The sequence below is a fragment of the Pezoporus occidentalis genome, unplaced genomic scaffold, assembly GCF_034315485.1.
Source record: "Pezoporus occidentalis ecotype Australia unplaced genomic scaffold, CSIRO_AGI_Poc_V1 ctg99, whole genome shotgun sequence".
Classification (NCBI taxonomy): Eukaryota; Metazoa; Chordata; class Aves; order Psittaciformes; family Psittacidae; genus Pezoporus; species Pezoporus occidentalis.
The window spans coordinates 2,864,855-2,885,818 of NW_026916358.1; the positions used below are offsets into that span (position 1 = coordinate 2,864,855).

Genomic DNA, 20,964 nt, shown 5'->3' on the forward strand with positions numbered 1-20,964 from the left:
GACTGATATTATGAGATACATACTTGCTTGATTTCTCCTGCAAACTTAAAAGTCAAGCTGAAATCAAACTCAGATGTCTTAATCGATAGCACAAACATAAAGGCAAGAAATATATGTACACTACATATGGCTTTGCTGCCAGATATAAACAAGTGTAGCTGATACACATATATACATATATTTGTTAGCTGTCTATATAAATTGAGATGAAAGCCCATTTTCAAGCATGACCTGTGATAAACAAATGCATATAAATAAACAATAAAGCAAGATAACTCTAGAATAACATCAATTAAAACAATTACAATGACTTCTAGTCATCATGAAGTATTGTTTCAGTTCCATCTTAACGCAGGAAAAGCTCCCAATTGTTCTTAAATCAACTGGTAACTGATTCCACATTTGTGGAGCCTTGAAACAAAAAGCTTTTTATCCCTAGTTTGTATTCATTCTAGGGCATGGTAGTTCCACAGCATGAATAGAGTGTAATGTATAAGCTGCTCTAAGTGAAAGTACCAGGTTGGAATAGTGGACCCTGATTGACACAGAACTCTAATTGCTATTTTATACCCATATATTAAAAGTAAGACTTTGCAGGGGAAAAACAGTGTCATATCTAAAGTTGACAGAACTGGGAAGTTGAAAGTGCAATTCAGATGTATGGAATTTTACATAGCATTTGATATTATGCCAGATATACATATGTAAGTACAGAAAAAAAAAAACCAAACACCACATAATATGATGTGGAAAAAAAGCCTTGGAATTCTGATAATCAGTGTGTGCTATTAACCAGAATACTAAAACTAGCTCTTCATTCCAGTTTTCAAACAGCAAGGTACAGAACTTAAAAGTGCAATTTATACATATATATATATACACATACATAATGTGCTTATTTTTTTATCTCTTCTTTAAACATATAAATAAACAATCAAAAATTCTTTTCTGTCCTTCAAACCCATTTTTTTTCCAGGTACTGATTTCTTTGTTTTTCCCTAGATAAGTCCTTCGGAGTCTGGAGAACTGCTAGGATTATGACATCAAAAGGTACAAAAGATTGGAAGCTGTTTAATGACAGGAGGGTGGGACCTTTAAGTCATACACTTTAAAAGTGTTTTTTTTACCCATAAGCACTTACAGTACTTAAATTCCTGAAAAACACATGAGAAAAAGGCTTAGTCAGCCCTTTGAGAAAGCTCTGAATACTGCCAGTTACAAACTTCCCTAGAAAGTCTTAATGAAAAAGGGGGGAAGGATATAAAAATTTGATACTGCTAAAGTTAAAAATAAATCAAAGATAAGTGAGAAAGCTCAGTGGCTGTTGTTTCTTTATAAATCACAAAGGCACTGTAAAAGAATAAAAAGGAGTAATTTTTACCCTTTACTCCTTTTATAAAGGTCAGGTTCAGGGGATTGCTGAACTACCACTAAACCCCTGAAAAAGAATATTCTGAGAATAGAAAAAAAGAAGGGTGGTGTTCCTGGAAAGGCGTGGTGTCTGTGTGAGAAAGGCATTTTGGAAAAGAGCCTGTTGCCCACAAAGTACTGCAAAATAAAATAATCAAAGTTGAGCAAGCCATGACTCTTGCAAACAAGCAGGAAGGCAGGCCTACGTCATGCCTCAAAACGGTCCACATCACTGGTGCCCATGAGTGGGGCATGCAAGGATACTGCCCCCTTACCCTTTCATGAGCTTGTTGGCGCGTTGGGTCTTGGCCAGAACCCCTTCACAGTTTGTTACCACACGGCATCAGCCACTTCCCTTGGATCAATGGAGGAACAGTGCAAAATTGGTACTTTTACAGAAAGGGAAACTGCTGGGACAAAGGAAAAGTGTCTATGCTTGTGGATTTATGACCCTGGAGACTGCAAACCTGCTGGACCAGAGCATTGCAAATGGAGGAAAAGGAGAGTAGGTCACACTTAACACTTTTGCAGAGATAGCTCACTTTCCAACCACTCTGAGCCCTACCTCCCATGTTGCTGTCTGCTACAATGCCCTTTTATTCTAGTTTCTTGCTAAGGATGAGAATTTTGAAATCTAATGCCATGTCTGTCCAAGAGGTGAACCATGGTATTTTCCATTCCCCAGCACCTGCAAAGGCACAGAATGCAACTGTCCTGGAAGGCAAGCTATTTGGTCAGCCCAGCTGGCTCCAGTAGCTAACAGAGTCCCATTTTATCCTCACTGTTAAGTGTTTATACAAAAACCTCGCATCTTCCTCTCTGAATGCAGAAAGGGAAGGGACAACCAAAGGAGGGAAACCCAAAACACCACGATCAAAAACTTTGCTCCAGTGAAAGTAAAGGGCTGTATCCTGATTCTCGCCTTAAATATCAAGAGAGGTCTTTATAGGGAATCTACATACCACTGATAGTCTGAATTTAAATCCTGAACAAGATGAAAGACTGACAAATCCAGAAAAAAGTATATTTTTTCATTCATTCTTCTAAAGTAAACAAGTATGAAATATGTATGCATTACATCATGCGGTGAAGTAATAACTGTAGTAATAAAACCCATGGTCAAATTGAGGTTCAGAGACATCTTTCTGAGACCACAGTCACAGTTATATTCTGACTACTGAGAACCTCTGATCAGAATGGGGTCATTCTCAGCATCAGTGCAGGTAATGTAAAGGACCCCCCCCACCCAAAAAAACAAAACAAAACAAAACCAAACAGTTACAAAGGACAGACAGAAAAGTAGGAGGCTAATATAATAGCCTCATGGGAGTAGAAGGGTGTCTGTAAATAAAATAATGATATTTAGTCTGCAAGCTCTGTAGATCCACAACACCAAAGCACTGCAATGGAGCCTACACTTAATCTTATTATATTATCTCTTAATAGTTGCATAGCCCTGGAGTCCTAAAGTCCAACAAACCAAAATAAAAATAAATTAAATAAAATGAAAACAATCAGTGGGAGAAAAGTCACACAGTAGTGAAAAACAGGCAAAGATAGGTCAAATTTTGAGCCTAGCAACCACTTTATGTACCTTTAAACTTTGTACCTGAGTGAAAATCAACTTCTGAAATCAGGAATCAGAGGAATGATCTGAATCAGCTGTAGCACATCACCTAATGAGTTGCCAATTACAAGGGAGTATTTTGCAGTAATGTGGCCACTATGTGTTAACTCAATTGGAAACTAAGATAGCTCTGCAGAAAGCTTGAGCTGCTACCATGACATTATAACTTTATAAAATGGTCAGTCAATAGCTTGCCTCCAATGGGCCTCAGAATAGCAGTTGCAACTGTCTCTGGTTTTGTTACTTTAGTGTTTTTATTGTTCACACAGCTCCTTCCCTAGTGCTATCTTATGATTGCTGATAGAAACCAAATGGGCCTGATACTCTTTGTTTGAGTATATCTAGTCATTCTGTCGTTAATTAAACACAGGGATTCTTCACAATGGAAGAAGGTGGAAACCGAGACGAATTCTCTGAAGTCTAAGTTGTTTCTTTCCACTCATACAAAAGGAAACAAGACATCTTTTTTTCTTGTTGCTGAAAAACTCTGTGCATTTTTTTAAAGAATCTGTTTCTGATACAGCAATCACATGCTACGTTAAATAACCCAGAACTCAGTACAAGAGATATCTTATTTTCAGTAATAACAGACTAAACTTGAAATTTCAGCCAAATTCTTTAGGTAAGATATTCCAAAGACAAATAATATGTCTTTTTTAAGCCTCCCAGCATGAAAAATTATGTTCAGAAGCAAATGAAATTTTAAGAAAGGGCACCTGGGCACTTTTAGCCATGAAACTAAGGTAAAAAGTGTCTTCTGTAACTGCGGTGGTTAGTCAAAAAAGGTTTAATTCCTTTCCCAGCTGAGATGATTATCTCTATGAAGTGCCTAGCTTCTGTGAAAAAGAAGAGTGAAAGGTGTCTACTTCCCCAAGGTAAGAAGAGACTGGTAATTGAGCAACAGTCAAAGAAAGCTAAGCAGAGAAATAGCATATGTAGAAGAACCTTTGAAACACAAAGTTAATTTGGGAGAGGCTAAAAGACACATAGACTGGAAAATAGGGGAGAAAAGACTGGTCTGTAGTGGTCTTTATACCTTCTAGCAACACAGGGGTTCAGGCAGAAAGAATCAGCTTGATGGAAGGCAGCTGAGGTGGCAATTGAGTCCAAGCTGTTCACTTGATATAGTCAGGGGTTTGCTGGGTAATCCCAGCATTGTTAGGTTGGATGACCAGCAGCATGGACTAGGGTCTTGGGGCACTAATTTTAAGGATCCCCAAAATTCCCAAATGGAGCTGCCGGTTCTCTACCTAATTTTAAGTACTTGAAAGAAAAATGAAGGTTAGAAGAGCAATCCTTCAAAACTCCCTTTAGAAGAGAAACACAATTCCTAAGAGCAAATCTTGTACTAGATAGCTTGACCTGCTTTCAAGGAAAATTAAGATCTCTGTCGTGGGTTACAGAGGAAGTTCAGAGAAAGTAAGTGTCAGCACACCCACAGCTCTGATATGCATGGAAGACAGGTCTTGGCCTTCGGAGAGATGAGAAAATCTAGTGGGATTGCAAGTGTCTAAGAAGAAAAAGTTCATGAAATTAAATTTTAGAGGAAGAAGGTGTTTCTGCAACAAGTTTGTGGAATCAAGATGGTGACACTTCTGTAAATCTAAGGAACGATACTAGGCGGAAAGGGAATGAGTTAGGAAGGCAAGTAGAGCAAAACAGTTCCTTGTCTATGATTCCAGAAGGGTAGAAACCAGTAAGTCAAGAAGATAAGGAAGACTAGGATTTAGTCACTCCAGGTAGCTTCTTATCTTACTACAATGCTGCCAGGAAAATCCTAAGGACAGAGGGAAAGAAGAATTGGCATAACAAAAGAAAATGTCTGGTGAAGGAACTACTTCTACTTTCATCCATTTTCAAGTTGAGGCTTTTTTTTTTTGCTGCAGATCATAACACATACAGAAAGACCAGGCTTAAACAGATTATTTGACTGATATTTTTCAATTTCTCTGCCAGCTAACTTGCTACAGCAGATAATGATCTGCCTGAAAAACTGCTTTTTCAGACCTCCGACAGGAGCCACAGTGAAATTGAGAGAGGTCAAAAGAAGTCAGCTGCCATTTTCACTCCCATTTTTTATGGAAATGGACAACAGATTGGTGAAGACATTGTGAAAGCTCTAAGGCAATCACTCTTTCAATTTGTCCAATATTAGTTTCAATAAGAAATGAGAACAGAAACAATTGCCAGCAGCCCCTGCTTGATTTGTTAAGACTCACTCTTGTCCACTTCAAATCACCTTTGACATTTACGAGCTCAACTTTGCAAACATCATTTGAGTATTATTATTTTATCTGATGCCTCTATTATGCCAGTGCCCAGGCTACCATAATGCTAAAAGTGATGCATAGGTATCAAGAACACCATTGTTTCTTACGTCTCCACTTTATGAAAAACAAGGAAGCTTTTGTTATCGTAAACAGACCCAATACCTCCAACATTACACATGCAAGATATAGTAGTTTTCAATGATTTATGTCTATATATCCAAAGTGAATTTGAGAAAAGGCGATCTAGTCTGGTAGAAATTTACAATAAAATCAGCATATTGATAGCAAATTAGCTTTCCCCTGCACCTACATTTTCCTGCGTAGAAAACATCTTTGTAGAGCTCATAGGGAATAGTAAGCAAAGAAATGCTAATAGAGAACATTTAAGTCATTTTAGGTTTGTACTCTTTTCAACATGCAACAGGTTTTATGCAACTTTCCTCTGCAGAGTCACAGGAACAAAATGAAAAACAAAACTGTGTCAAACATGGTAACAGCGGTATTGTCAAATACACCTAGGACACAAATGACCAGTGTGATTTAATCAGTATGATTCCAGTACATGCAAATCAGGGGTGGAAGAAAATGTCTACCTGGGTCAAGTTTGAGAGATAGTGACAAAGAAAGTGAGAGAAAAATTAGTATCATTATGAGATAGGTGGTATTAGTAACTAGTACAGATTCTTACAGAAAAGATGCCACTTTCCCTGAAGCCAAAATTATACAGCATGTGCATTCTGTCTACTGCCTCCTGTAAGGCTGAAACTCAAAAACTGTCAATGAAAATGGAAAATCATTTGAACACAAATTAAATAAGAATGGAATGGGCAATCCTAAGGACCATGTTTATGGAGAAACTGAAGTACCGTGTGGGCTTGGTAACATACAAGAGGTGTGGAATAGATTCTGTGCTGGCATACAGAGATAGCCAAGATGGATTTAGCCATATGGGACCCCAGGCTGGTTATGGCAAAGGCTCTCCTAAATACAATTTAACGAGAAGAAATAAGTGCAAAGAAGGAAAGTTAGTATTTTACTCATGGTTTGCGCACAAATTTGCTGAGGCAACATTCTATCTCTTCTTCCAGGTTGTTAACAAGTTGAGTAAGACTGGACCCAGTATTGAATCCTGGGAAACGCCACGGACTACAGGCCTCAAACTGGATCCTACTTCGTTGATCATGACCCTCTGAGCTCTGCCATTCAGCCAGTTTTTGATCCACCTCATTATCCATTCATCTTTTCTGTTTAAAGAAATGTTTAAAAGTTTCTTAAAATACTGCAATGCAATGAGTAAATAAATATGAAATATGTAGAACTAGTAGTAAAAAAGAGGCAAAGATATTCCCCCTCTTCTTGATTTGTGTGCTCTAAAGATTAAATCATCAATTGTTCTGTATATGTAAGCCTTCCCTCATCAGTTGCAAGTAAGCTTCAAAAAATTCCTATTGGCTGCACTGTGGAAGGATCAGTGGCACTAACACCTTGATATTTGCTCCCACTTCCCATTTACTTTTCACTTGTGACTTTAAAATATAAGTGACAATAAAGCATTGTCTCTATGGTATATAAATGGGAGCTTATTTCCTGCATTTAGTCTGGTTTTCTTAGGGGAAAGGGGATTTACAGTTAATAACAAATCCTGTTCCACATTTGGATTATTCCTGTGTACAGTAAAAACTCCTTGAATTTCAAATAATGCCAATTTCCATCTCTTCAGCTTGAGAGGCGGTGGGAACTCTGTTGAGTGTTTTTTATCTCAGAACTGAGTGCTGTGGTAAAGGACTCAGCCATAAATAATCCCACATGTCACCAGGGCCAGTGATAAGCAAATGCCTGTGGAAAGGCCCTTGCTCCCTAATCTTCATGAACCTGTCACACTGCAGTGAGACAGTCTCCACTGCAGGTGAGTCACAATGACCAGATTAAGGCACAGTGGGTGCTGCCATCCTGGTCTTTGCTGCCTTGGTATTTCTGAGCATAAGTACCATGGAAATGTCCACCACCCTCGATTGCTACCAGTAATGGATGGGCATATGGAAAATCATTTAACTGATTACCAAGCCTGTCTTCAACGGTATTTTATCAGCTGTCAGCAATTTGCAAAAGAAGAAGCTGAACAGGAATATTAAAACTACACCCCAACATTACATAACTAAAGTCTTCACAACAGGAGAAAAACAAATAGAGAGGAACACAGCCTTTATTTTTTGTTTTGTTTTTTTTTTTTAAGAATACATTTCTTACAAAAGCTTTTTCAATAATAATTAAAAATAAAAAAGAACAGCATATCAAAACTTCAGCAAGTAAATCTGTTTAAAACTATGACAAGCTCAGATAGCAGCAGCGGTAATGTTTAGTTTGTTGGCTATTATATTCCCTCTATTTAATGGTTCTGGGACATCCATTATTAGAGTATACTAATATTAACTTAATCCTACTACAACTAATTATATATCCCCCTTAACCAGTATCTTACTCTCTGCCAACAGAATTAAATCTAATAAAATATATCGATATTGAAGACTCAAATGATGGCAGCTACTATCCCTACAAAATAATTATAACCGCTAAAGGTCACAGATGTTATGTTACAGTGGCAAAATCTAGAGATAGTGGGAACCACACAGTAGTGATATTCAAACAGGAACCCAGCAGCCCCTCAACCTTGAAACCACTAATAACTTCATGTGGAACAGTTGACAGAGGGGAAATTAAACATTCCCTTTGACAAGAACAAAACTATATTAAAATGTAATAGTTTATTAAACAACTGACTTCAGAAGTTAAATTACCAAATTACATCTCCATGGGTTTTAAGAAGTACTGTCGATCGCAATAATGGATTGCCTACAAACTTTTATCTTAGCCATTGCCTCCAGAGTTGCTGTATTTAATTATTTAAACATTGTATTAATGAAACATGTTATACTGGTAAGAAAACTACTTTTATCACAACACATGAAAGACAAAAAATATAGTGTGTGGTTTACACTGAACAACTGCATTTGCATCCCCACTGCAAATAACAAAAAATGTCCTCTCCCTGATCCCCTTTCCGGCTGCTTTGCCTACAAGGATTTGTGGAAATAATGTAATGATGGCTGCCATTGTTCTTGATTCTGTCTTGATTTCTTTTTTTTTTTTAATTGAATAGAAACCATTTAAAATATTTTGGTGCACCTGTTGTGCTGCATTATGACCCACTGTGATTTCAATTTATGCCACATGAATCATGCCACTAGACCACCAGATTTCATCACTTGCAAACCTCTTAGCAGTGCTAGAAATTGCTGACACATCATGTTTTATAGTCCATATCTATGCACATAATGCATTCAAGCAAGAGGGCTAAATTAAGATCAAAACAATCAAAATTAAAATAGACACGGCAGAAATGAGGTTAGACAGAACCATTCAGATCTGTACATGTGTACTGGCTGGAAACCTCTGCTGCACAGTGAAGAGCTCTGTCACTGAGCTATTGAGAACCCAGTAAGAATGCTAGATTATCGTCTTTTTTTGGTGGATCAGCCACCAAAGGAGGAATTGGACCAGCCACAAGGGAGAAGTAAGACACATTTTTAAGTGGGTTTCAGGTGTTTGCTGACAGCAGAGGAACACTGTAAATTAAGAAAACTTTGAAAAAATTCCACATTCCAGATAGGGTTAGGGTCTAGAGATGAATGCTTCTGGTTATTTCTGCTCAAAGAAACAGTCTCTGCTATCACTTGGAGCCTCTCCCTCAGGTTCTTTTCAGGTCCTATCTTCTCCAGCTGCCGTTCTGCTTTTCTCCTTGACCAACTGTCCCAGGAGGGAGAAAAGATTTTGATGAAGTGCTCTGGAGCACATGAAAATGTAGGTACTTAAATGGAGAAATGCAGAAATGAACAAAGTATTAATCATATGAGTTTACAGTTAAGCACCTTTGACAGCCCTTAAGAAGAGAGACTTGGCTTGGAAACCTGCACGATGAAGACACTCATTGAATAATCATGTTTTGTGGAAGGAGATTTCAAATACACTGCAGAATCCCGTACAGAAGAATACAGCAACATTTTTTCCTCAAAAGGCACAAGACAAAATATGCCTTTGCAAAGCATATTTTGCAGTCCTGCAGCCTCTTCATTGAAAAAAAATGGTGACAATAGTATTTCTCTGCCTTACAGTTGTATTGCAAATGCTAATGATGACAAAGTTTAACAAGAAATGATTGGAGAACATTTAAAATGCTAAAAAGCCATTCCTTAGCTGCCTAAACAGTGTGTTAAAAATCTAACTGCTATTACATAGCAAGCCTTTACAGCCAGAAGAGCAGATGTACTGTGGATTAAACCTAATAAACCACCCTTTTCTTAGGGAAGAAAGAATAAAACCATGATCTGAGTTCTGCTCGGTGCTAGTGATGCTTCCAGTGATGTACTGTGTCCACTTTTTGACCACTGTCCTTAAGAACAGATGTGGGAAATTTGGAGAACAGAGGTCAGAAAAGAATGTGAATGATCAGAAAATGAGACCTTTGAATGAAGGATGAAAGGACTGCAGTTATTCTGTCTAAAAGTAAAGAAGACTGAGAGATAAATGATAGCAGCTGAGAGATATGTAAGAGAAAGAGAATAATCTGTATGACAAGCCCAATGTGGATAGGACAAGAAGTAATAGCCTTGAATCACAGCAAGAGGGATTTGGGTTAGACATTCAGAAAAGAATTCTAATTGTAAGAAAAGTTAAGTGCTGGAGAAGAACAACTTACCTCACCTGGAGAGACTGTGGCATCTCCACCACTGGGAGATTTCAAGAACAAGTCATGCAGGTATCTTTAAGGCACATTCAAGGTCCAGCCATTTACATTGACTAGCTGCTGAACAGAGTCCTGTTTCCTGTGATTCTAAGTTGTACTGTCTAATTTGTGCAAACAGTGAAAAGTGATTTGTTTGTGTGAGAGCTACAGGGACCAGCCACTTAATGTGTGGAATTCATTAATGGAAAGCAAGCTTAATGGGTCTTCCAAAAATATTCACCTTCATTTCAGTGTGGGAAGACAATAACCTATTGCTGAAGGAATCCTGTTTTACTGTCAGGAAGAAGACCAGGAAATTAATTATCCCTGGAAATTTCCTTCTATGTGGTAGCCAAGTCTGTGGGATGATTTTCCCAGGATTGTTCTCCTTCCAGTTACAAGCAGCTGCTGGGAAGTAGCTTTCTGCAGGTTGAACAGATGCATGAAAGGGTCGGGGTGCTAGTGAACTTGTGCTCCAGGAGGACAGGAAGGAGCGTGAAGCCTCAGAGGAAGTGGTTCCTTCACACTTTTCTGTACAGAAAAGTTTTCCGTCTGATACTGGAGAAGTATGTGGTTTTCAGGGGCTGTAAGGACACTAGATGTCAATAATGGCATGACGATATTAAGACCATGGAGATCATGGAAAAGTGCTATGACAGATCAGTTACTGAGAGTCCACAGTGAGGTCTACTCTCTGGCCTAAATGACAAACAAGTGCTTTGAGTTCTTCTGCAGGATGAAGCAAAGACTATAGGGTTTGAAAAAAACAAGAGAAAAGATCTTTGCAGGGAAAGTGTGGCTTATGGAAGACTTGTACTCATCCAGAACCTCCACTTAGCTTCAGTGCCCTGGACCTAGCACATGGCATGACTCATGTGTTTTAGTTTCTCTCTTGCAATGAATAAAACTTGGCTAGAGGAACAGTTTCAACTAAGATTTATCTGCTTCTCACAGGAAAACTGTGGTTTGCCTGGGAGATCAGAGAAGTCAGACTACCATGTATGTAGTCCATGTATGGTGTAACCAGTGAGTCTAGGATCACTGGTTCTACAGCATGTGCAGTGTGCAGGTAGCCTGTGCATAGACAGTAGTTGTTCTTCCAGGATTTCTTGATGGCAGCTCATTGCTCTGAATAGTGAATGCCTGGAAATAATGAACAAATTAATAGTGTCCATGAGTTCTGCTTGGAACAGAAAACCAGTATCAGTCTTTTTACTGGCCTATAGTAACACTGGATTGGATTTTTTAAGTGCATAATGGTTTTCCACAGAGCATGACTATGAAAGACAGCTTTGGGCACAGTGTAAAAAAAAGCCTAGGCAAAAAGATAAAGTAGGACCAGCGAAAACCAACACATATAACTATATCTAGATTTGAGAGACTGGTGAGGATCTGCAGAGGATTAGGAGAGAATGAGTGATTTGATGAAAGAAGCAGTGTAAGTTTCTGTTGTCCCACTTGAAGGTCGAATACAACCAAAGAGTTTGGTTGTACTCAGGAAAACTGTGAAGGTATTGAAGGAAACGCACATCTCTACTCAGGGAAGCAAGGTTACTATTCTTACAGAAATAAAATTGCCCTGCAATAGTGTTGCACACAAACCTGACAGACTTAGAGGATCTTGACTCAGGAAGGTGCATTTGTTGCAATACTAAATTAATGAACCGCTACATGTTAAGAGCCTCTTGCTTTCTTATGTGATTTTGGAATTCAGAGAGCAAACTGATGTGAGATCCAGTACTTCCACGTGAAGTAATGAGAGCTGGTTTCACAGGCTGTAATCACTCCTGTGTTCCTAGCAAAACCACAACAAGGACTTCTAACCTTTGTCTTCTTTATTGCACCCTTCTTAGATGATCTCAAAGATGAGAAGGAGCTCACAGGCAGAAGGAGAAGAATGAGGATATTTCTATTTTGAACAGAAAAGGCAAGAGAAATACAGAGAAGAGGTAAATTTCAGACAGGTATTCATATTTTTTATACCTCTGGTTCAAGTGCATTCTCAAAGTGCTGTTGAACTGTAGCCTTTGGGCAGTGGCTGGCACAAATGCAGTCTCACCTTTGGTGCAAGCCTGTTGGAAAGATTGCACAAAATTCTGTCCCCTTGACCATGTAAGAAACTGGAGCAAGAAGTTTCTCTTCAACAGCTCTCTTCTTTACCCACATAATCAATTCTGTGTCCCAAGGACGTTTTACTCTGCTTTGTCTCGGGACCCTTCTCATGACTGTTTCTCTCATTTCCTCCTATTCTTCTAGTTCACTTCCTTCTTCAGTCAAGCAAAACCCACAGCCCCTGCTTTTCCCACTCAAAAACCCCTCACTGTATTCATCATGGGCTGTGGTTACACATTCGGGGACAGGCTTTACTTGAATGCCTTTCAGCATAACAAATTGTGAGGGCAGGATTTTGGAAGACTGGGATCCTGTTTGTCAGTGTACCACAACACTGCTGCTTACTTGAGCCACGACTGCGAAAGAACTAGGAGTCACCCAGAAGAGAGAATTTGAGGCCAGATTATTGTCAGTTGCCTGTAGAGCATTTTATTCTTTGTGTTCCAGGGAGTACATAGCACTTCGGGTACCCGCTGACGGCCAGTCCTTTATTCAGGAGAGGGGAGGTGTGATATTACACTTCTGCTTTATCCAACTTGTCCTCCAAGTGGTAAATATGTGTGTGTGGGTATGCACATATGCAAAGAAAACTTAAAATAATTTATGAAGGAATTGCAAAACCAAAGATGCTGCAGTCTTACTAAAGAAAAGAAAATCAGAAACCAAAAAATCCCTCCTACATATAAGCAGCTAAACATTACTGCACTTCAAACTACACCTGGAAAAAAACCCCTACTTGCTGGACTTAAATACTCTAACAAACTTACATTTCCATAGAACAGTGTATTTGAGGACTTCAGCCAGAGCAGCTACACATAGAATCATAGAATAGTTAGGGTTGGAAAGGATCTTAAGATCATCTAGTTCCAACCCCCCTGCCAAGGGCAGGGACACCTCACACTAAACCATCTCACCCAAGGCTTTGTCCAACCTGGCCTTGAACAACATCAGGGATAGAGCCTTCACAACCTCCCTGAGCAACCTGCTCCAGTGCCTCACCACCCTAACAGGAAACAATTTCTTCCTTATAGCCAATCTAAACTTCCCCTGTCTAAGTTTTAACCCGTTACCCCTTGTCCTGTCACTACAGTCACTAATGAAGAGTCCATCCCCATCATCCCTTATAGGCCCCCTTCAGATACTGAAAGGCTGCTATGAGGTCTCCGTGCAGCCTTCTCTTCTCCAGACTAAACAGCCCCAACTTTCTCAGCCTATCTTCAAACTCATAATGTTCTCCTGTTTTGCCAACTATTATGATATGGACAATTATCTGTAAATCCTGATGTAACAATGTACTCTGGATAATATTACATTCAAAAAACTTTCAATAAACAATATATTAAATGTGTAGCATACAACACATCCTGAGTGTTAGGAAATGGAGTAGTTTTCCCTCTGCTATTGAAGCTAAGAAAGTATTTGTTTTCCTCCTGCCCTACCTCTGTTCGGATCCACCCAGGTTCCCCATATTCCTCAGAAGTCCACACAGCTCTCTCTACTTCTCAGATATCTTTAATCAACCAATTCTGATAACACATTTTAACCCAAAACCAAAACACACCAGCCAAATTAGAATGGTTTTAAAACCAGGTGGAATTAGATAGAGTCTGTGGTTTAAAACAGTCTTCTCTTTATGCTAACAAGCAATATTTGTGACCAAGAAAGCTTTAAAATACTTTCCTCAAGATAGTTTGTCTACATTTGCCACCTGGACATCTGGTTTTGGATTAGGGTGGGGTGAAATACTGATCTTCATCAAAATTACCTGAGAGAGGCAGTTTGAGTATCATCTTGATGCTGTAAAAAGAAGGGTTGACAATATATAGTATTTAGCAGCACTAGGATAGGGATATTGCACTGGTAGACCTATTTCTTAATGAAGACTTACTATTGCCTTTGAAACCAGAATGTAAATTGATGCCTTTATCTCACAGCATTCAAATATCAAATACAAATACATCTTAAAATATCACCAGAATGTCATTCTTCCTATACATTCTAAGGAGGCTTGTCCCCTGAATTGTCTATAAACTGCCCTCTTAACCTTTTAACATAAATGTTCCCCCAAAATTCTCAAAGGTAATATGTAGAGAAAAGTACTTATTAAAATAACATGGCAGGCCTGGCTGGAATTGACAAAACCAAGAGAGTCTTGGTTAAGATTGAAACTCTATCTTTGAGACACCCCGTTGTGCTTTGTTGCATTTTAATAAGTGTTCCTCTGACCCTCAGCCAGTTAATTATGGGGATCTTCAGAATTTTGTTCTGGCCCCCTTGCTCTTCAGAACTGATGTGCTTCTTTCACTTCTATTTTTAGAGACCTTAAGGTGAGTTATCATTGTTAACCTGATAACACCCAGATCTATTTAGCTCTTTCAGCTGATCCTACTAAGGCAGCTTTTAGTCTCTTCGTCTTACCTCCCTAAAGTGCAATTTGGGATCTTAACTGAATCTCTTATACAGAAAAAAAAAAAATAAAAGAGAGGAAGAAACAAAAATTAAGTCCTCTTTTTTTTTTTTCCCAGTTCCATTAGATGAAAACCTGTTTATCATTTACAATGTGGCCAACAAAATTGAGGTTCTTGTGGATTTTATTTATCTAGTTCATTTTTTTTTATACCCTTTTAAAGTTACTTATTTTTATTTACTTTGGATTTCCCATGTGAAAATAAGAAAAGATTGAGGAGATACTGTAAATCTTCCTGCAGCACTTCCTTTCATGTTCCTGTTTTAAGGTATAGGAATCTCCTTTTATTATCTCCACAGTGAGGAGCAATACATGTATCTGGGAAAAATTTAACTCAGAGTAGAGTGAGAGAGGAAAGAAAAATAAACAAACAAACTACAGAAGAAAATGTTTCCTAGTACTTCTTGTGGCTGTTCTCTGCATCAAGATTTTGTGGGTTACTCCTGAAAGAAACATGGATTGGAGAATGAATTAATTTCCTCTGAAATGTAGCCTGCCACCCATGAGGAGACATTGCCCTGTTTGGTAGAGTAAAGGAACCTCAGAAGGGGACAGAAGTAAAGCTGGACATCATTGAAAAAAAACCCAAAAATAGTGGTTATTATTTGGAGGTTCCTGGATACAACAGTAGAGATTTTTTGAAACACTGTAGATAAACACTGATATTGTTATATTTGTCTGAAACAGTCCTCTGAATCTTCTGAGATTTGTCCATCACCAGAAAAAAAATAATGAATAATAATTTACTAGTGGAATTTTCCCATTGAATGCAAATGATTCCAAAAGTTTAAAAAAATGTTTCAAGTGTGCATTTGTCAGACAGCTGGTAAAGAGTTTCAAAAATAAAGAAAATTATATATAATGAATAACCAATTGCAGTGGATGCTAGGAGAGTAAACGTATTTTTATTGTGAGGACATAATGCTGCTATAACCTAACCTTCTCCACCCCTGTAGGGTAAAGAACAATTAATGAAGGAGAGGATGCTTTTATTAATCTGTAGTCCATTTCTGTGCTATATAATATTCATTAGATGTTCACTAGTAATTTCTTCCATCTACCCCATATTTTGTAGACAAAAATCTTTTTTCAGCCTTGATAAGAAAAGACTGATAAATAATTAACTAATACACGTTGTCTATTTTTTTCAATATAATCAACAAAATCTTAACACATTTATAAGCCATGACACATGGGAGGTCAACATGCATTTTGTTTTGAGAAAATCTTTCAAGACAGGGTTACCAAGACTCCAAACTTCTATTCTTTGAACATCTCTCAAACTGTGCTTTCTAGAAGCACCCTCCCCAAGTGTAGCTTTATTCTGACAGTCATTCCAATGGTGGATTTTCACTGGTGTATATATGCTAATAATATGATTTTCTGACTTCTTTCTCCCCACTCACAAAATATTATATTTCCAAGTAGATGCTGTAAACTGGTTTTCTGTTTACACTAAGCCATTTAATCAGCTACTTGGATTGCTTCATTAGATTTCCATTTAAAAGCATTATAGGAAGAATACCTCCTTGTAGCGGAGCATACCTCCTAAAAAAACTGAGAAATCTCCTGCTTTATTTTTATGGTCAGGAAAGGAAACTTTCTGAAAGCCTGAAACCTTACCATATGAAGGGTTAAATGATGGCATTGATTTTTATAACATACTGTTGCTCTTGTGAACTCTAACAGTAAGCTTCTGATTAACTTTATCCTTTCTTTTTAAAATAAAAATCTAGCTTTGATTTATTTTTATTTCTAAGGAGATTTGGTAAAAATATCCCAGTCTGAAGCAAATGTACTACTCACCCTTTTGGACTGTAACTACAATGGATTCCTATGTTCATACTTGCTGACATGATATTTCAGCTTTCCTTTGGCACATAATTTTATAGTATCTGCTCCTAGTCAATTGTCCTTTGATATGTAATTTTATAGTATCTCCTACCAGTTTCTCAGACCGTTTTTATTGGTGTTGGTCAATTCAGGTGTGTAAACTAAGCTAAGAACATCAGTATGAGGATTTTGAGTTGAATGAGAATGAGTTGTTCATTAATTCTGCTGGTAGGTCCTAAGTCCAGCATTATGAGAGATTTCTGCCACATTTTTCCAAAGGTTTTTTAATTAGTCTGTCCTGGCTTGCCCAAGGGGCTACTGCAAAATCTTCAGGCCCTGATCCAACAGTCAAATATTCATGTCTGGGATCTTACTGACCTCAACAAGTCTTTAGGCAGATACTAACACAGACCACTGTGAATTCTCTTGTAGCAGGAGAATTTCTAAGATAATCAGTTGCAGAGTTGCTGTAAGTTTCCGATGGGTTGGAGATCAGCAAATGCACCAGCCATGCAGGTTCTCAACTTCCTTATGGTCACAGTAAGAGTATCTGCCCATGTATCATCCATTGGTGGACCCCCGGAACCCTGGTGACAATGTCCTACATCTCTCTCTTCCTCTCTCTTTTTCTATATGTGCACATACGCACTTACTTATAGATGCATGCATACATACACTGGCACCATGTAGCTAATTTACATGGAAGTGTGCATATATGTATCACTGCAAGTAGACACTTGTCTCCTGAGTGCATTCGTCTGGTTACCAGTTGGCCATATATTATCTGTTTTACATGATCTATTTTCTCCATAGGATTCTGGGCATCGATATGACTTATCTTGGTCATGCCACCTCATTCACGTAAAGCACAAAAAGTGAGAGAAAAGTTAGAGAACTGAGAATTACTAAGTCCTTTGCATTAAAAAATAAACACGAGTAAATATGCTACATACCCAAGTATATTGGAACTTTTTGCAATTACAGTGTGCTAGAGGTAGCTGACTTGGGATTTTGGATTTGATCCCTTTCTTAAGCACACAAATATAAATAACGAGGAACACTGCTAAGTCCACTGAGAGCAGCCTTATAAGACTATCTAAGAATGAGGTCTTTGTTCTGGACTTTGGGCTAATATTTTTGTAGTTTTCTTTCTGTGGAAGTGATATATGCAAAACTAACTTCCAAAACCCACTCACTTCTTTTGCTGATCCAGTATATGACCACAAAATAGAGCTCTAATAAACCAATCTAAAAAAGGAACTGATCTCCTAAGAGCACCAGAATAAAGTTTGCATTAATTCCTGGCTAAATACAACGGTTATGTAATTAATAAAATAAGTATCCAGAACAGTAAGTGCATTCTGGAGCTAAAATTATTTTCCTGTACTGTAACAAACACCACTCTTTAAAAAAATACTTCATCCCTGGGAATAAAGAAATAACACTCCTATTTTTCTTCTTACGTATTTTATACAAAAATGTTGTCAATTTCCAAGTGATCCATGTTTACCCTTTTATTTAATTATTATTTCTTTTAAAATGAAGCTATTGATGTAATATAAAATACTTTTTTGTGCAAAAAAAGGCCTGCTAGGACTGAGTTCTGACATCAAGGAATTAGGATACACTGCCACACAGAACCTAGAGTTTAGTTTCTCTTACAACTTATATTTAACTGTTAAAATGAAATCGTGGCAAATATAAAGTTGGAATTCATTTTTATAAACTCTGATTAAAATGCAGAGTTGGTAATTTGGAAAACATCCCAATGATACCTGAGGGGTGAAGCAGGAGGATTAGAGATACTGAGGAAATAACACCCAGAACTGAGCATTTTCCCACTGCATCCATTTAAAAAGCTACAGTTCTTGTTTCTTAAAAATGAAGCCTCTTTGTAGTTTTCTTACAGCCCCAAATTTGTTAAAGAAAATGAGACATCACTACAGATAGATAGCTTCTTTATAATCTTCTCAAGCTGCATTTCACTATGTAAACATCTCTGAACAAAAAAACACGCAGGACCAGATCCTGTGCTATGCCATGTGCAGAAAATCCTTTTGGAGTTCGGCAAGGTTAAAGCAAGCAGCTGAAACTCACATTTGGCCTACCCTTCCTTACAGGGATGCCAGTGGGCCATCTTATCTTTACCTCTTTATTTCTCCAAACTTTTGTGGATGAGCCTTTGTATTCCAACCCCCACTTTAAAAAAATAATATAATGGAAGGTGGGAAGAAAGTGAAGTTTCAAGTCACAGCACTGCCATGTGAAGGTCCACATGGTTATGCCAAGGGCCTGTATCCTTGGCCAGCTCATCAAGTCTGAAAGTGAAACATGAATCTGGTTATAAGATGAAAGTTATGGAGTTGGAGTAACACTGGGAGTTGTGGAGTTGGAGTAAAAGCTGGGAACAAAACTTGCTAAATAGACCAGAGAGTGTTACAACTGATTGTGTACATTCCATCAGACCTTGCTGAACAACCTGCTGTTACTAATATCGCCAACCACAAAGGCATGTTGCATACAAAGAGTAATTCTGTGTTTGTAAATCACAACCAAGGCATTAATTCCCATTTAATGTCAGTGCTGTATAGAATATGCTACATATTTTAGGGAGTTTTTGTTAAGGACTGCTTTCTTCTTTGGAGTTATAATTGTATTCTACCTCACTAGGAAAACAGGACATTGTCCATATCAAAATACATAGTAGTCAAAATTAAAATTTGCCCTTTGTCTGAGGCAAATTTTATGCTAATTTAATTTCACATGAAAAACTTCCAGCCCCACCCCCCCCAAAAAAAAAAAAATAAATAAATTCACAGACAAGGAATAGCACAGCTTCATAGAGAAATACACTTTTGAGGAGTAAGTTTGCATCATGAGGAGCCTTTCAGGCATCCTGCTGCCCTGTCCAAAAACTGCTCCAGAGGCTAAAACAGTGGTCATTCCCCCAAATGCCAACACCTTCTTTGAAAGATGGGGCAGCAGCAGAAGCAAGGAGCACGCTATACAGGCTCTCCTGGAATGCAAACTGGCTTTAAGATAAATACTAATATTTAGAGAGAGAAATATTTACTTATATTCCCCTAAACACTGCAGCTGTAACTATAAAGCATGTGAAGATGGCAAAGCAGCCAGACCCCTTCCTAAGAGTGGTTTGTTGTTTTTTTTTTCTCTCCTAACTATAATGTGTGTCTGCTTTTCTGCCTAAACGGCTCTAAAGGGCTATGAAAACTGAAGTCCTTCAAAGCTGTTAAATGTTTCCTCAGACTCACAATAAAATTCTGCATTACAAATCTCGTAGTAAAATCTCTGAAGCATTGCAAGCAGTACTTACATAATTATCCGTTAATTCAGTATTTGTGTATTCAACACCTAGAAAATAAGGAAAGTGAACATGGATAGGGAAGGGAAAAAACAAAGGCAGGGGGTGGGGAGGGGAAAAAAAAAAAAAAGAGGAAAAAAACCCTACCCTGAAACAGCCATGCAGCTATTAAACATATGCCAAAGTAAACAATAGTGTGAGGGTCTGCCATAGCTTTGCCCTGCAGGTAGACGGCAGGCGGCACAGAAGGAAAGCAAATGGCAAGGAAAAGAGAAAGACGGTACAGGATGTGGATGAGATGCCGAGCCCTGAGAGCATGAACGGCCTGATTGTGATCCTCAAGTCACACCATCAGCCATGCAAAACAGGACATACCTTTCTGGCTTGCTGGTTCTGTCGGCTGAAACAAAGCAGTCCCATTCTCAGCGGGAGGCCAAATCAAAATGAAATTTTATTTAGTCTGCACTGTCCCCAGATTGGGTTTCAGAATGACTGCTTTAGGAGATAGCATGGATGTGGCTGATGCATGCTTTGCATATGAAACTGCAATAGGGGAAAAAAAAAATCTACATAATCAAAAAAATCTGTGCTGCTTGCATGGCGAAAACCCCTGGACGTTAGTGAAGCAGCTACAATGGGTGTTTTAAAAAATGACCCTTCTGAATAAAATGCACATTTGTCTCCGCAAGACTATATTCAATAAACATATAGTAGATCATTTTGCATGTAATTATTCAGAAGCTGCCCTGAAATATCAAATCATTTTTCTTATTTTTTTTTTCTAATCACAGAGCAGAATTACAGTTTAGAAACAAATGCAGAGAAAATGCATCTCTAAAGAGGATTTCTGTGCCTTGCAGTGACTGGCAGCATTTGCACCTCAGAATTCTCTTCAGTTTATTGTTTTGTTTAAGTCCCTGTTTCCTAGAGTACCCAAAGAAAGGCCTACTGCAGTAAAAAACATCTGCTTTTTGTACCACTGATCTAATGCATTCCACCTTGCACTTTTAAGAAAGGATCCATTCTTTGATTAGACACACTTAATTTTACAGACTATTAATAAATAAAAAAGATCATCAAATGATCACACAGTATTTTCATTAGAAGTTAGAAATAACTTACAAAGGCAAGGAATAGTCTGCA

General features: G+C 38.1%; 1 long non-coding RNA gene across 4 annotated transcripts in view; it reads right to left on the reverse strand.

The window, feature by feature from the left end:
* The window catches only part of LOC134157691 (uncharacterized), a 160,462-nt gene extending 140,038 nt beyond the window's left edge, over positions 1 to 20,424 (reverse strand). For 3 of the 4 annotated variants that reach the window (XR_009962420.1, XR_009962421.1, XR_009962418.1), the window contains exons 1-2: positions 20,197 to 20,424; positions 19,834 to 19,871 (exon numbers count right to left, since the gene is read on the reverse strand). This is a non-coding gene — a long non-coding RNA (uncharacterized LOC134157691). The remainder of the gene's footprint in view (positions 1 to 19,833; positions 19,872 to 20,196) is intronic. The other variant, XR_009962419.1, reaches the window with a different exon arrangement.
* Between the last annotated feature and the right edge of the window lie 540 nt (positions 20,425 to 20,964).